The 17,013-nt window shown below is 41.5% G+C and overlaps 2 pseudogenes across 2 annotated transcripts in view; both read left to right on the top strand.

Annotated features, from left to right (window-relative positions):
- Nucleotides 1–13: 13 nt before the first annotated feature.
- Nucleotides 14–9,103, top strand: LOC148010815 (phosphopantothenoylcysteine decarboxylase pseudogene; annotated as a pseudogene). The gene is made up of 2 exons (XR_015689519.1): nucleotides 14–150; nucleotides 8,046–9,103. The product of XR_015689519.1 is annotated as a phosphopantothenoylcysteine decarboxylase pseudogene (transcript).
- LOC148010814 (putative phosphopantothenoylcysteine decarboxylase pseudogene) overlaps nucleotides 14–17,013 on the top strand; it is a 35,702-nt pseudogene continuing 18,702 nt past the window's right edge. Inside the window, exon 1 of the transcript XR_015689518.1 lies at nucleotides 14–150. The product of XR_015689518.1 is annotated as a putative phosphopantothenoylcysteine decarboxylase pseudogene (transcript). The remainder of the gene's footprint in view (nucleotides 151–17,013) is intronic.

The following is a 17,013-nucleotide window of genomic DNA, read 5'->3' as shown; positions in this document are numbered from 1 at the left end:
ACAGATAAAATTACTCAACCAGCAACTGCAAGGAAGTATGTGCATCATCTGAGAGGGGAAAACATTGTGTGATGTTTAAGATGCAGTGTGATGTGCAGCTCAGGATACCATGCTCCAACTCCAAGCTACATCAGTCTTTTGCAGAATTAGGTAAAATCTTGCTGTAATTCTTTATGCCTAAAGCATACCAAAAGTAAGTAGGTTGATTGGGTGGCCGTAGTGTACATGCTGTACAGCTGTAAAAGCTTCCATATTTTGTATAGTACACTTTTCTATGGATCAGCTGTATATGCTTCCCAGATATCATATGGTGCAGCTTTGTAGGCTTCATCAACCCACATGGCTCTGTTGCATGGTACAGGAGGCTGCCATGTTGACAAGATAGAGTCTTAGCCTAAAGTTGAGGAACTGGATGAGATTTTGGTTCTAGAACAAATTTTGGCAAATAGGGAAAGGAAGATAAGAGGTAAAGTTTCTTGTTGCTATCTGGTGAAGTTTCAGAAATATTCCTCGATGTGTCTGAAGTGGATGGAGGAGGATGACTCAGTAGATTCACCTCAGTTAATGCCAAGCCTAGAGGCTCTTTAGTTAGAGCCTTCAAAGTTCTGATTCAGCAGAGCTGCTCAGATTTGGAGCATTGCATGATGCTTAAGAGAGCAATAACATGTCCACACCCTTAGTATAGCTGGGCTTAGAAAGAAAGAAAGTCATATTAACATCCATGGGAGGTCGCGAACTCAACCTATGGGACATAGACACTTCCATTTACATTCCACTTTGGGACATTGCCATATAGGCAAAGGTAAAATAAAAAGAAAAAGCAAAATTTGAGATCCTAAAGAACTCTTATGACTCAAAAGAGTTGCCACTACATTACAAATGATCCATTAGCCAAGAGAGATGAAAACTGAAGGCTTACCCTTGTGAGCATGTATAATGGAAGAGAAACACGAACAGAGAGAGAGAGAGAGAGAGAGAGAGAGAGAGAGAGAGAGAGAGAGAGAGAGAAGTAGAGAGAGAGAGAGAGAGAGAGAGAGAGAGAGAGAGAGGAAGCAAAAGATGAGGGAAGAATATTGCACTGATTGAAGAAGAATGCTGATATAATGATGATGGACTGATCAGTCCTTGCATGCAGCCCAAAGCGTCAGTGAGGGCACCAGATCAAGTTGATGATGATGGTAACACCAAGCACGGAGAGTCGGAGTGTGCACCTGCAGAGGGAAGATTGAAGATTGAAGAGTGTGTGTGTTTGCCAAGTGGGGGGTGCTACTATAAATAGCAAGAGCACCAAATAACTAGCCAACTTGATCCAGGAGAGGCCATAAATGCTGGCCGACTAGTAATAAATGCTGGTCATTGAAGAAAAATGTCAGAAAAAATAGGGGATACCTTTGAAAAATCCCAAATGGCAATGACAATATCTGGCAGGTGTAGCAGAGACTATGGAAAGCAATAATTGGCCTAGGAATGCATACATGAAGTTGATAAGTAAATGAAATGCACCTAAATTGCTAGAGCTCATATGAGTTTGTTAGATTGTGATAGGAGCTCACAACCAAGAGATGACGGATTGACATAACTTATATACATCTCCTCTTAGATCTTGGGAGTGTCTGGAGACCAACAATCTCATGTGATGAAGCAGAGAAGCCTTGGGCAAAGGCTCCATGAAGAGATCTACTGCGTTGTCCACCATGGGATAGTAGGCCACCGCCAACTCAGAATCCACGATCCGCTCGCGAACATAGTGGTATTGAACCTCGATGTGCTTCGTGCGTGCATGAAACATAGGGTTCTTGGCCAAAGCTAGAGCACTTTGGTTGTCCACTCACAACTTTGAAGGTCTTGGTTGAGGAAAGCCAATCTTTGTCAACATGCGGCGAAGCCAAACCGCCTCCATAGCTGTAGAACATAAGGCACGATACTCTTATCTTTGTAGAAGAAAGTGTTGAGAAATCCTTCACCCTTCACTTGCAGTTTGTGTTTTTGTGTTTTTGCGTTTTGCGTTTAGGGTTTGCAGCCCCAAAAAGGGGCGCCATCCTAGACTGAGTGTGCCTACTTATAGGCCCCTCTCTCATTCATTTCTCACAGCTAATTCATTCAGTCGGTCACCTCTTCTCTTTAATCTCTCCACTACCCTCACACCCCTTCAAGAGGACATCGCAGTTTGTGGCTCGTGGCTGTCTTCATCATCTTCCTTGTGCTACGGCATCCTTGTTCCCTTGTATCACATTCACTCCATGGTTCAGAACTTCATCATTTCATTCATTAGAGTTTCTTCTCTCACAGCATCACCTAGTGGGTTAGCTCTTCAATGCACATTTTTTGGACATTGGATGAGTTATCACATTAGCCATTCTGCTGTCGAGATTGTCACTATTTGGTGAGGCAGAGGTGGAAACTGAGAAGTCTCAGCTAGATCTTGGAGGCATGGAAAACTGTTGTGTAGTCCCTGTGATAGATGAACGATGAAATCATTTATGCTAGGTGGTGTAGATTGCCGCTAGAGGCTAGGATTCAGACACCAAGCTAGAGATGATGACACTAAGCTGTGGTTGTCACATTGTCTGCAAAACCGACTGTTGAAGATATGGTGGAGGAAATTTCAAAGAACTTAAAAGACCTACAAATCAAGATGACCAAAATGGAGTAGCAGTCACTTAGTTTAGCTCCAATTTCAGCCCCAACTTCTTCTACTCTAGCAAATTCTTCCAGGATTGATCGTGTCCATTGTTGCGTATGGTGTGATAATCCAGATCATGAGCGGAAGGATTGTCAAGATTTTGAAGAGGTGAGAAGGTTGGAGTTGGTAGTTTGGAAAGACAAGATGATATGTTTTGGAGATACAGAACAATTGATTAAACCAAATTACGGTAAGGATGGTATGAAGAAATTGTTGGAGGAGTCTCTTTTGTGCTCTTCTTATGTGATGTAAGAGTGGCAAGAGAAGTAGCTGCCTATGGCCTTTAGTTGGAGCAGTTGCTAAAGGACAAATCTCCTTTATGGTCCTATGCATTGTACGCAGAGAAGAAGGGAAAAGCTTCATCATCCGAACTTTCAGCCATAGGTGATGTGATCAGAAAAGGGACTGGATGGGATGATCGAGTTGATGTCTTTTCTATCTATGCTTATATGGCGAAATCTCAAGGATTTGAAGCGCTTGTTGAGGAGAAGCGAAAAAGAGATAATGATCAGCTTGAAGGTTCGAAGAGGGTGACTAGGAGGAATGATCCAATTTCTTAGTCTTTTTCTTCAGGACCAGAGCAAAGTATGGCTGATGTTCAGAAGCCGAAAGTACAGGAAGATCAAAAAGGCCTGAAGACAAAGGATTCGAAGCCGAAAAAGCAATCTGGATTCAAGCTACTTTCTGAATAGTTTTGGGGATTGCCAAGAGAGAATTTCATGATGTTATCATCGACATCATTAAAAGAAAACGACAGGTTATTGAAGAGCCAACACAGGATATGATCCATTGAGAGGCTTTAGCAGTTGCTGAGGCTATTATCTATGGATTGCAGATTGAGAAGATTGATTCTGATGATGAGATTATTGAGGAGTCTACAGATGGAGCTTTATGCATGTAGTCCAAGAAGACTCTTCAGTCTTTACTTTAGTCCGTAGAGTATGCGGAGAGTGATGACGTGCCTAGATTGGTGCCTCGTAGCCATTTTTCTCAGTCACTGGGCTGGTGCAACTATGGAGACTATAGTCAAGCTTGGTGAGACAGAGATCCCTTGTGTTGCTCTTTTGGATTATGGCTCCGAGATTAATGTCGTAGTGCGTGGATTATATGATATTGGTAGATGGCGAGTTGATGTGGATCATGGTTGGTGCATGGGTGCAGCCAACAATATTACAGGAGATTTATATACTGCTTGTCCGAACTTGAAGATTTCTATTGGAGATGTGGATGAGTCTTATCATTTCTTTGTGTAGAATTCTTCCTTCTATCCTATTATTTTGGGGCAGCCATTTATTGCCGAGTCTCAGATGGAGACTAAGGTTTTCGACGATGTGTCTGCCTATGCGCGGATACGAAGCAAGGATGGAAAGAGGGCTGTCCAGTTCATGACAGTTTGTGTCAACCATCAGCGGAATAAGGATTCTTTGAGGGATTCCCCTCTTCCAGCAAGAGAGCCGGATTTTTGTTAGGTACCACGGTCTTGCGAAATGACAGTGGTACGAGATAGGGAAAGCTCTCGCCTCTTGGCAGCGATAATTTTTTCTCCTGTGTTTATGGTGTATCTATTGAAAGTACTTTGTGTTTTCAGCATATTTCAGACATGCCTAGAGTTGCTAGGCAGTATGTGAAGAGAAAAGAGAAAGAATTGAAGCTTGCAGGTGTTTTACAGGAAGAAGACAGGGTAGATGGTCTCTATGATGGGCTGTCATGCCTGGATACTATGTAGGATCTTTTAGCATTGCTGAAAACTGAAAATCAAGAGTTGACATATGTCTTATAGGTCCATTCTCTGGCGATGTATTGCGAAATTGCCGATTTCATGCTGCAAGAAAATTTGGGTATTGAGAATTCTCGGTAAACAGTATTCTTTCCTAAAATATTTTAGCAAAAAGAGTTGGGTGCTGTTTATACATAGCAAAATTTGTATTTACTGGGTATCTACAACAAGGGCTGAAATTTGCAGGTTGTAGCAAAGAAGCCAGAGTATAGACAAAATATAAGACAGTTGACAAGAGGGTTAGACCAGTTGTAGGACATCTACCATTGGACAGTGATGAGATGATTAGGAGGGTAACTATGCAGGCTCCTTTACGAGATCCTATAGGTATTGGACACAGGTTTTCAGCGGAGACACTGAAAGAGATGAAGATTGGGACTAAAGATTTTTTGCTTCTAGCAGAGGTGAGATGTTTTGAAGACATGTTGTGTAGACATGGGAGAGCTTTTGCTCTTTTTCCGCACGAGATTGGATGCGTTGATTCTAGGGTTGTGACGCCTATGGTTATTTTTACCATCCTCGTGTCCCTTGCAATTTACGGCTGATTTTTCTGCCTAGAGCTCACTTGTCCAAATTAGTGGGGCTTTTGAATGAGCAGATCAAGATGGGGATTCTAGAACCATCTTCAGCTCCGTATTCTAATAGATGGTTTATAGTTCCTAAGAAGAATGGAACACTCAGATTCATAGAGGACTTACAGCCAATGAACAGGGTCACTATACGGAATGTTGGTACAAGACCTATTGTGGATGAGTTTGCAGAGGCTTTTGCTGGACATGCTATCTATTCACTTGGAGATCTTTATTCCGGCTATGACCAGTTCTAGCTTGCCCTTGAGAGCAGAGATTTGACTATGATGAAGCTCCTAATTCGGTTGCTCATATGATGAATGGGATGAACAAGGTCTTACGGAATTTTATTCTTGAGCTTACCATGCCTTTCATTGATGATCTGCCTATTAAGGGTTGTTTGGAGAAAGAAAAGGATGAGACTTTAGATGATCATGGATGTAGGTTCCTTGTGGTCGCGCATATTAGAGATGTTGAGAGGATTCTTTGCAGGCTAGAGGAAGTGAATTTGACCTTGTCAGGGTTGAAGTCTATTTCTGGTGCTAGAGAGGTTTTAATTGTTGGACATATGTGTGGTTATTATGGTAGGAAGCCTTCCCTTGCGAAGGTTGATGCCATCGAGAAGATTGCGCAGACTTGCTCTTCTACTTCGGAGGTTTGCAGGTTTCTTGGAGCTTGTGTATTTTATCTTATTTGGATTTCTCATTTTGCTCATATTGCAGATGATCTCTATCAGCTCTTGAGGAAAGGTCAAAATTTTTCTTAGGACACGAGACACACTAAAGTTATGTAGAAATTGAAGAGATTGTTGAGAGTTGCTCTGACTCTTCGGAAAGCAGGTTATGAGTTTGGGAGACCTATTGTACTTACTGTTGATACTAGTCCTATCGGCATTGGATGGACTGTTGGTCAAGACGATGGAAATGGGAATAGGTATGCTATTCGGTTTGGGGCAAAAGTCCTAAACGAGCAGTAGTGCAGGTATCCACAGATTAAAAGGGACCTCTTGGGAGTTGTCATGGCTCTCAAGAATGATAAAAAGTACTTCATTGGTGCTGTTGTGGTGGTTGAGACTGATTGCTTGCCTCTTCTGGGTATGATCACGAGTTGTTCTACTCTAGATTTTTCCATGCTTAGGTGGATTGGGTACATAACATCCATGAATCCTGAGTTCAGGTATATAGTAGGTAAAGACAACCCAGTAGTCGATATGCTTTCACGAGCGAGGTATGATGACATGGATTTTTCTTGCATTGATGATGTTGATGATGGGGCTGATCTTTCAGCTATGCATACCGATCATATTTGTCATGTATTTGCTTTGGAAAGCTTTGATGAGTCTTTGTAGATAGGAGAGTATATAGAGATTGGTCGTTATTTGAGTACCATGTCTAGACATGATGGGTGGACTAATGCGGACTTCAAGAAGATCAGGAGAAAAGCTTATGGTTTCTTCTTGTGGAATGGACTACTTTAGAAGCATCTACGGAAGCGAGGAGGACAGCCATTGAGAGTTGTATGTGACAGAGCTTCATAGGTGCGAATCATGAAAGAGTTTCATGAAAGTCTTTGGGTTGGACATAGAGCTGTTTGGGTGACCTATGAGAAGATTAGAGAGCGCTATTGATAGAGAGGCATGTAGAGAGATATCTCATAGTTTGTTGAGACATGGATTGATTGTCAGTTGTTTTCTTCAGTGAGGCATAGAGATGAGCTTCATCCTACTTACTCACTATGTATTCACTACAAGTGGATTCTTGATTTAATTACTATGCTTGTTGGATTGTGGCAGATGCGTTACATTGTTTTTGCATGAGAAGATTTCATAAATCAAGTGGAAGGAAGAGCATTAAGGACGAAGACTACTTCAGTGGTTTGTAAGTTTCTATTGGAGGATGTTATTTGCAAGTATGGATGCATTGGGAAAATTACTGCAAATAGAGGTGGGTTGGATGCTGATGAGGCTAAGGAGTTTCTTGGCATTAAACTTGCTTTGACTTCAGTTTATAATTTAGAAGGCAACGGAAAGAGCGAAAGAGACCATCCATCGATTGTGAAAGCCTTGGCCAAAGCATGCGGTGGATGGCGTGTCAGAGAGTGGCCTAGGTTGTTGCCTTACACTCACTTGGAGTGCTTTACCGTGGCAGCAAGATGAGATGACTAGAGAGGATATTTTGGCTCTTCGTATTTGTCAGTTGGAGAGGAGATCTGAAGATATTGAGGGAGTTGTTCAAAAGCTAAAAAAGGCCAGAATTTGCAGCAAAGACCGATTTGATAGCAGACACAGATTGAGATCTAGAGAGATTGAGGAGGGATTCAGGAGATTGGGCGTTGGTCTATGACAGCAGTCTAGACAACCCGTATAGTGCTATCTGCAAGGTTTCGAGACGATGGTTTGGGCCTTATTTGGTGCAGCAAGTACATGACAATGCTACGTATTCCTTAGCAGAACTTGATGATACAGCCTTGCAGATTCTGATTGTAGGGAAGAGAATCAAATTGTTTAAGAGAAGAGATGATGCAGCCTATGCAGTAGTTGAGGAGTTGGATGATGAAGTTTATGATGGATTTGAGTCAGGAGATGATGTAGATATTGCAGATGGCTTTGCAAATGATGATGAGATTGTGTTGACCGTCGAGCTTAACGGTGACGAGGATGGGTAGTTGTGGCCCATCCGGAGGATGTGCAGGTTTGGAGGGGGCGGATGTCATGACGTTGTGCGTCGACCACTGTGAATCTGAGGGCGGAGTTTTTTGCTAGGATTTTGATCTATTAGTCAACGTCATTAGGAATTTGTTTTACGTTGGGTGTGTCTTTTTGTTTGCATTTTGCATGACGCACGAGCACATGTAGATAGGCTAGGCACATTTTCTTCAGTGCATTCATATTTTTGTGTGGAAGCATCGTTTGATTGATTGCATTGCATGGATTTTAATTTGCAAACCACTTGAATGATTGGGCATAAAAATTTCTTCCAAAGTATATTCTTGATAGGCACATTGTATGGAAAAACAGGTTCATATGGAGGGAATATCTATTTTGAAGACTCAAGGATCGAAGGAAAAGGTCGTAAGTTTTACATCATCTGTGAGTATTCTTTGAAGAAAAGAGGGGCCTCCTCTTCTCAAACTTCCAGCAGCTTCAGTCCATCATATTGCATGGAACTCCAGCCCTCACAGGTGCTGAGGTGGAAATGGCTACAAAAACATTATGAGCTTCAATGTCACAGTCTGCAAGTTGTCAAAGGCCTCGACTTATTCTAGCAGCAAGTGGTAGTGTTGCTCCCATAAAGTTTGAAATTCTTGCTGAGAGCTTCTCTGATTGGGCAAAAGTGAAAGCTGTCACATCTAAATCTGCTCTGCATTTCATTGCTAAAGTTTCTCTACCAACAACAGTAAGGCTATATACAGATGAGGATGAATGGTCCAGTTGGAGCAAGATAGGTGATGACGTGCTCCATATTGAGTTACAAAAGTGGGCAGATGCAATGGTGATTGCACCTCTTTCAGCAAAAACGCTTGCAAAGCTAGCAGGTGGGCTTTGTGATAATCTTCTGACATGCATTCTTTGGGCATGGGATTTCTCAAAGCCAGTGATTGTAGTTCCAGCAATGAATACTTTTATGTAGGACAACCCATTCACACAAAAGCATCTACAGGCAATCAAAGAGTTGGGGTTTGTTATTATACCACCAATACCTAAAAAGCTAGCTTGTGGAGATTATGGCAATGGAGTAATGGCAGAACCATCTATTATAGATTCAACTCTCAAGGCTTTCAATGCATAACAAAAAGATCTCAAGTGGGCTCCATGGTTTTGGACTCAGTATAGAGGCCAACTATACTGGTTTGGTGCTTTTCTTCTTTGAGAATATATTTTGTCACCTGTGAGACGTTTTTCAGTGCCTCCAAGTTGAATGGAATGGATGTCTGCTATGAAACAGATTTCTATGCCTGCTCACACCGACCATGTCAGTCTTCACTGTGCAAATGACCAGTCGCTGAACTTCAACTTTCTGTTCTCAGCTGCTAAACATGAAACTCCCGCAAAGAGAGAATCTTCAGCATTCTTATTGTTTGGTAGTTCAATGCAGGCAATTTCTCACGCGGTCGTGACGAGTATGTCTGATTGGGATGATGATTTTGGCGAATTCAAATCCGTACCACCTGACGAGTCTCATGCCAACATACTTCCAGTTGCTCTTTCCAACTCACCAGATTTCAGCAGCAGACAGGAATATCAAGCATACGATGATATGTTTGATTTCTTTTCATCAAAACCAAACGGTCTGCGTATTGGTAAATCCATGAGTGAGGGCTTTGAGGATCCTTTGGGCAGTTTGACTTTCTCAAACGGGAATTCCTTGGTGCACTCAAAAAAGCTTGAAGGTGTCACGGATTCAGTGCCACCTACTCTGAAGCCACAAGAATGCAGTTTTGATGATGATTGGGGGGAATTTGTGGAGTATTTAAGATCAGCGCATAAGGAACCATTTGATTGGTTTGAGCATTCAAGTGAGTTGGTATGATCTGTGAATGATGGAGCTTCAAGTGCTTTGTTTGAATCTCCCAAGGTAACAGGCTTGTAAGCTGTAAGCATATCATAAAATGCACACACTAGCACAGGTTTCACAGGTTTTGAAAGAAACGGTTTTAGCCTTCTTGACGGACCTGATCCTATAGGTAAAGAAGGCTCCATGGGGGTGCTTGGAAAGAGGTTTGATGAACAATAGCTCAAGAGTCTGACCAATGGTGTTACATCATCACCTATTCAACACACACTTTCTGGACATTCGATGAGTTATCACAGCAGCATTTCTGCTGTTGAGAAAATCTCTACTCCTATTCCATTGCCACCATTTGGTGAGGCAGAGGTGGAAACTAAGTCTCAGGTAGATCGGGAAACTGTTGTGGAATTCATCATCCGAAGATAGGAAGTGAGGTGCTGATTGGCTCCCGATCATGGCTTAATCATGGGTCATGATAGCAAGATGGCAGTTCAGCGTTTAAGCGTTTTTAAAGCATAAGCTTTAAAACCATAACCTTAATGTTTTTTGAAAGCTAAATGCCTTTGGCTTTTTTGGGTAAAGGAAAGCACAAACATGAAGATGTAGGAGAGAAAACTATAAAAGGGAGACACTATGAGAGCCTTAGGGGCCATCAAATTCAAGAGAGAGGCTTGAGTCGAGCTTTAAGCTCCTCGCCTCTTTGAAGCTTTGCCATCAAATTGGAGAGAGAGGCTTGAGGTTGAGCTTTGTATTCCTCGCCTACTTTGAAGATCGTCATCAAGTTCTATGGAGTGGCTTTTGAGTCGAGCTATGAGCTCCTTGCCCTCTTCGAAGTTCTTGTCGTCAAATTTTATGAGAGTGGCTTGAGTTCGAGCTTGGTGCTCCTCGCCTTCCTTGAAGATCTTTCCATAAATCCTAACATTCCACCTTGAAGGGGAGAGAATGTGCAATGGAGTGTGAGATTGAGGCGCGAGCTGCAGAGTTGAGAGTTAGAGAGAGTGAACGCAGAGATAGGTTTACTAGATCGTGATGGTACACAAATAGTAAAAGAATGTATTTATATGTTAGGGTACAATAAGGGTGTGTTCACACCCGTATGGCTATATACACTACGATGAAGGGACTTTACACCCTACGACCTCCCACTTAAAGGCCCGAAGTGGTACCTTTAAGCTAACCAACTCCCACTAAACAAATGCAATGCTCATGCTGAGCCTTTGCAAGACACTTAGTGAGAACATCTGTAGGGTTATCTTGGGTTTTGACGTCAGTCAGTGTGACAAGACCATCATCCAAGACCTGTCGAATGAAGTGATACCGAACATCTATGTGTTTGGTACGTGCATGGAATATCGCATTCTTAGCGAGACATACTGCACTTTGGTTATCACAACGAGTACGTGAAAAAAGACCAAAATCCTTGACCAAACGGCCAAGCCAAATAGCTTCCTTAGAAGCTTCTATGGTTGAAATATATTCAGCTTCTGTAGTACTCAGTGCCATAGTTTTCTGCAATCTTGAACACCAAGAGATAGCCCCACTAGCCAAAGTAAAAACATACCCAATGGTAGATTTCCTAGTGTGCGGATGACAAAATCCCTGTAGCTCTAGTGTACCCTTTCCATAGCAACACTTTTCTTGTGTACCTTTCAAGTATGGGAAGATACATTTCATTGCTTTCCAATGTGGCTTGCAAGGGTTAGACATGAATCTACTAACAACTCCTACTGCATGAGCAATGTCGGGGCGAGTTGCAACCATGGCATACATCAAAGATCCACAAGCTGATGCATAAGGTATACCCTTCATGGCACTAGCAGTTGTATCATCCTTAGGGCAATCAACTTTGCTAAGCTTTGTATGTGGCGGTAAAGACACACCAAGAGGCTTAGCATCAGCCATATTAAACCTGTCAAGTACTTGTTGATGTACTTGTCCTATGAGAGAAACAACAAATGCTGCCCTCTGTCTCTTTTAATGCGCATGTCTGAAATGTGTTCAGTTGCCCCCAAATCTGTCATGGAGAAGGCTGAATCGAGCTGCCTTTTAAGAGCATTCAAAGTACTCTTATGCTGTCCTGCAATCAACATGTCATCCACATAAAACTAGCACAATAAGGCTTCCATCATTAGCCTTTTACATGTATAAGCAGTGATATGCATGATTATATAAATCCATGGCTGACCATAAAGGTATCAAATTTTTTGTACCATTGTCTAGGGGCTTGTTTCAGCCCATATAAGGTGCGTTTCAACTTACAAACCAAATGCTCTTTTTTAGGAATAACAAATCCTTCCGATTGCTTCATGTACAACTCTTCATCCAAGTCACTATGAAGAAAAGGAGTCTTCACATTCATCTAATCCAACTCTAAATCCAAGAATGTAGTGAGAGCAAACAAAACATGGAGTGTAGTCATCTTCACCATTGGTCAAAAGACCTCCTGGAAGTCTATGCCTTCCTTCTATGTATAGCCCTTAGCAACTAGCTGTGCCTTGTACTTGGGCTTCCCATCAATACATTTCACTTTGTAAACCCATTTATTAGAAATAGCTTTCCTATCCTTGGGCAAAGATACAAGCTCCCATGTGTTATTTGCATATAGAGACTTCATCTCTTCTTGCATAGCAAGCTCCCACTTTTTGTTGTTTTCACATGAATGTGCCTCTTTAAATTTCAGAGGCTCACCCTCATCAGTCAACAAAATGCAATCCAAAGATGGCTAAAACCTCTGTGGCTGCCTTTTGACACGTGTAGACCTTCTTACCCAATGATTTGTATTATCAGGCAGTGGGCCTACATCCTGAGGAATGTGCACACCATCACTAGGTGGCTGATTTTTAGCATTTTCTTGCTGTTGTAATCTGTTTTCAACATGTTCTTCTTGCTGTCCTATTTCATCGTGTGCATCAACTTGCTGTCCATGATCTTCTGGCTGTAGCACAATAGGTTGCTGCTCAATTTCAACATCAAAAGGGACAGAACTTTCAGCTAATGACTGCTGAATGGCGGATTGTTCATGCTGAAATTTGACGACCTTTTTGTCAAGATCACCATGTGTAGCATTTTTCAGCAACTTTGCCTCATTAAATACTATGTCTCAGCTGCCTACTATCTTCTTACCCTAAGGAAGCCAAACTCTATAATCCATCTCTTCCTTATCTCCATATCCCATGAAGATGCCCTTGATGGATTTCATGTCTAGTTTGGTCCTTTGTTCTACAGGTACCTGCACAAAGGCATCACAACCAAAGACACGCAAATGGTCATATGAATCATGTTTGCCAAACCAAACCGTTTTAGGAATGCCATTTTCCAATGCACGATTGGGAGAGTGATTGCATACATGAAATGTAGTTTTAAGAGCCTCTCCCCAAAATTGGTGCGGGAGATTAGCTGTGGACAGCATGCATTTGACTCTCTCACAAAGTGTGCGATTAAATCTTTCAGCCATGCCATTTGATGCAGGATTATAAGGAGCTGTTAACTCTTTCTTAATGCCATACATCTCACAAAACTTGTTAAATTCATTTGAGACATACTCACCCCCATTATTTGTTCTTATGGCTTTCAACTTAAGCCCTTTCTGTGTGGTAACAAAAGCATGAAACTTTTTAAAAGCATCCAACACTTCCTTTTTTCTCTTAAGTACATACACCCATGACTTTCTACTGAAATCATCAATGAAAGTAACAAAGTAGCGTGCACCCCCATACGAATTAACAGATATAGTGCACACATCAGAGTGTACTACGTCAAGAGCATTAGACTTCTTAACGACACCAGAGTAATAAGGAGACTTCACTTGTTTTCCATATAAGCAATCATTACAAAATTCGAGACCAGATCCTTTTACATCAAATCTCCCTAAAGAGGAGAGAACTTGAAGGTCTTTTTGGCTCATATGACCAAGTCTTTTGTGTCAAATCTCTATCTATGAATGGACTTCAGCCATAGCCAAGAACTTGCTAGGTAATGCTTTACAGTGCAAGTAATATAAAGTCTCCCTTTTGTTGCCTTTAACAATCAGCATAGAGCCCATATAGAACTTCCAAGATCTACCACCAAAGATAGTAAAATACCCTTTAGCATCAAGCTGCCCAACTGATAGTAGAATTATCTTTATGCCAGGTAGAAATCTAACATCCTGCAAAATCAGCTCTTGGTCATTTTCAAGGGCCAAATGAATGGTGCTAACACCCTCTATCTCACATGTATAGTTATTACCCAAGTAAACCTATGCGTAGTTATTACCCAAGTAAACCTTGCCTAGGCAACTTGGAGTGTATTTAGAAAATGACTCCAAAGAGGGGGTAACATGAAAAGAGGCACTGCTGTCCACTATCCATGATTGTGACATCCCATCATGAGCTGAAAGTAGGGCATCAATTACCTCTTTTTTGGTGATGTGCATAGGGGGGAACATGAAAAGAGGCACTACTGTCCACTATCCATGATTGTGACATCCTATTATGAGTTGAAAGTAAGGCATCAATTATCTCTTTTTTGGTGATGTGCATATCACTTGCTGAGCCACTGCTTTCACCACTAGACTTTCTTTTGATTTCTTCATTAAGGATTGAACCTCTAACACCATCAAAAGTCAAAGCGAGGTTATTGCTAAGTGACACAACGAAAGATTGCTAGATGTCAGGCAAAGTCGTCAATAAGAAAATAGCTTTCAATTTATCATTGAAAGTGGCCAAACTGGAGTCCTGCAATGAGTCAAAACCCTTGTGAAAGCACTCAAATGCTCAAATGTTGGCTTAGACTCATCCAACTCCATGTTCACAAGTTTACGCATAAGATGCACTTGATTCACAGGAGTTGTATTTTCATAAGTGTCCTTAAGCTTTTTCCATATAGTATAACTTGTATCAAGACGCTTGATGTCTGTAAGTACATTATCAGACACAACCATCTTAATCTATGCAATGGCCTTCTTGTTAAGTCTAGCCCAATCCACATCTGTCATAGCTGCAAGCTTAGTCTCCAAGAGAGCATCTTCACAATCCTTGAGAAACAAAATGCCTTGCATCCTATCCTTCCATGAGTCAAAGCCAATGCCATTAAACCTCTTGATTTCAAAGAGGGATTTACTGTCACTGCTGCTAGAAGCATTTGCAGCCATTTTTTAGCAATACACCAGAAATTCAATGTTGCAATTTATGACATAAAAAAAGAGCTGAAGCTGATTTCAGCAAAAAATAGCAAGATTCAGTCCAAGTACATGTACAACAGTAGAATGAATGACTTTCAGCAGTATGACTGCAATTTCAGCATATATTAAATGCATACATCATTGCCAGGTAACTCCCACTTCAGCAATATCACCAAAAATACATCTATAACAATCCCAGATCTGCAAATGATTACTAAGACTGCTGCAACATGAATAATCAGCAATACATCAACTCATTGGGAGCTGCCCAATATGTGTATTGTATACATATGTGCTCGTATCAAATTCTGATACACAAAACACCAAGAAATCTCTGCAAAATTTTCAAAATCGCACAAGCGGGAGATAAAAATGCTCAAATCACTCTCCTTATGGCAACAAGATTGCTTCAGTAATATTCACAAAGTGCATTTCACGCATCAACTTTGTCAAAATCCACAGATTTTAGCAAAAGCCCTAAAATTTCACTATCAAATCTGCCTCAATTGCATTAATACATGTTTCCGAGAGCATAAAATGAGCAAATTTCACAAAATTTCACAAAATTTTACAAAAGTTCCAAAATTTCCGGGTTCAAGTGTGTACAAATGTCAGCCAATCTGATTCAGCTGAACAAAATTTCACTAATATAGCAAAGCCCCAAATTTTAGGAAATTTTACTCAAATGAGCAAAATTTTACTAAATTTGGCGAAATCCCCAATTTAAACGTGTATAATGTCTGTAATTTTTGATGCAGGTGTCTCAATTATGCATGAATAACACTCAATCTAGAAAAGCCCCAATTTTATGGTCCTAAATCTGCACAAATCTGTGCACTGTGCTTGCGGGCGTGAACACCCGGAAGAGAGGAGATAAAATAACCCAAAATTTATGAAAAAAAAAGGCCATTGACTTGCTCGTCGGACGCACGTCAGCTAGCTCCACGTGCCAAACGTGCGACCTGTCAACTGCGCGATTTGAAACCCTGCCAGCCTATCACTCGTTTGTCGATTGGGCCTATCCCCTGTCGAGTGTCGCGAAACTGTCGCCCATCACTCAACAGCCTCGTCGACTGCCTGCGTCATGATTGTCTGCTCCTGTCCGTGTTGGTTGTCAGCCCACCCTTACCTAGTCGCCCCGCTGCTCGCTTGACTTGTATGCCACACGTTTTGCTGTGTCTGTCTGACGCTTGACGGTCATACACTCAGTAGCTGCGAGTCACCCTGACTGGTGCTCAACTGACCTTCTGCCTCGAGCTGTTTGCGAGCTGCCTTTGATCTTGAGAAGCATGCACTGTGTGCTTTGATACCAGTTTGAAGGGGAGAGAGTGTGCAATGGAGTGCGAGATCGAGGTGCGAGCTGCAGAGCTGAGAGTTAGCGAGAGTGAACGCAAAGATAGGTGTACCAGATCGTGATGGTACACAAAGAATAAAAGAATGTATTTATATGTTAGGGTACAATAAGGGTGTGTTCACACCCATATGACTATATACATCGAGATGAAGGGACTTTACATAACACACCTTCTTCTCCTCTCTCTCAGATTGAGATTGAGAGAACGACCTTGTTTTCTAATTGGCCAGTGAACCTTTACTTGCTTAAAAGAGAGAAATTCCATCACGAGCTGTTCTAATGTCTTTTGATCATATCCGAGAATCTTTTAATCTTGAATCTTGTCTATATTTTTAATCAAAGAATTTGTTTTCTCATTCGTCTTGAATCTAAAAATCTTATGGATAATTATTTTACGTTGAGTTCTCCCATCGCAAAGTGTCCTTGCGGTGAGTGACTTTCACGACCCTCGCGCAAATTCCGTGTGAGATCTGGTGAACTTGATGTGAAAGCGTCGCTTTTGATCATCGAGATGGGAGACTCTTCGAATAATCCACCCTCTTTATCAATGACTTATTCCTTTTCGACTGATGAGTTGAAGACATTGTTACAAACTCTTTCTTCGGCCATTATGATGCAGAATTAGCAGATGCAATTATCTATGTAGCAGCATCAGTAGTTGCATTAGTGATAGTTGGATCAACAATGACTATTGCATCAAGAACAGGAGTATATGCATGGTGCGACCAAGGCGATCAAGGTTGTGGTTAGTGAGAGAACTATTTGATGGCCGGAATGTTTCAACCTATATTAAAGCCTTTGAAAGCCAGACGCGCTATGGGGAAGACATTCAGAGAGTGGGTCTATCAGCCTAACAAAGGACTTGTTACTTTTGAGTTGTTGCGGGAGTTTGAAGAGCGATATAACTAGTTGGATGCACTAGAGCAAAGAGCTCTAAACTCAGAGAAAGTGGAGTTATTGT

This window comes from Lygodium microphyllum, chromosome 29, assembly GCF_053477565.2.
Source record: "Lygodium microphyllum isolate KBCC chromosome 29, Lygodium_microphyllum_v1.1.10, whole genome shotgun sequence".
Taxonomy (NCBI): domain Eukaryota; kingdom Viridiplantae; phylum Streptophyta; class Polypodiopsida; order Schizaeales; family Lygodiaceae; genus Lygodium; species Lygodium microphyllum.
Note: the sequence above shows the minus strand (reverse complement) of the source record. Positions and strands in the feature narration are given on the sequence as shown.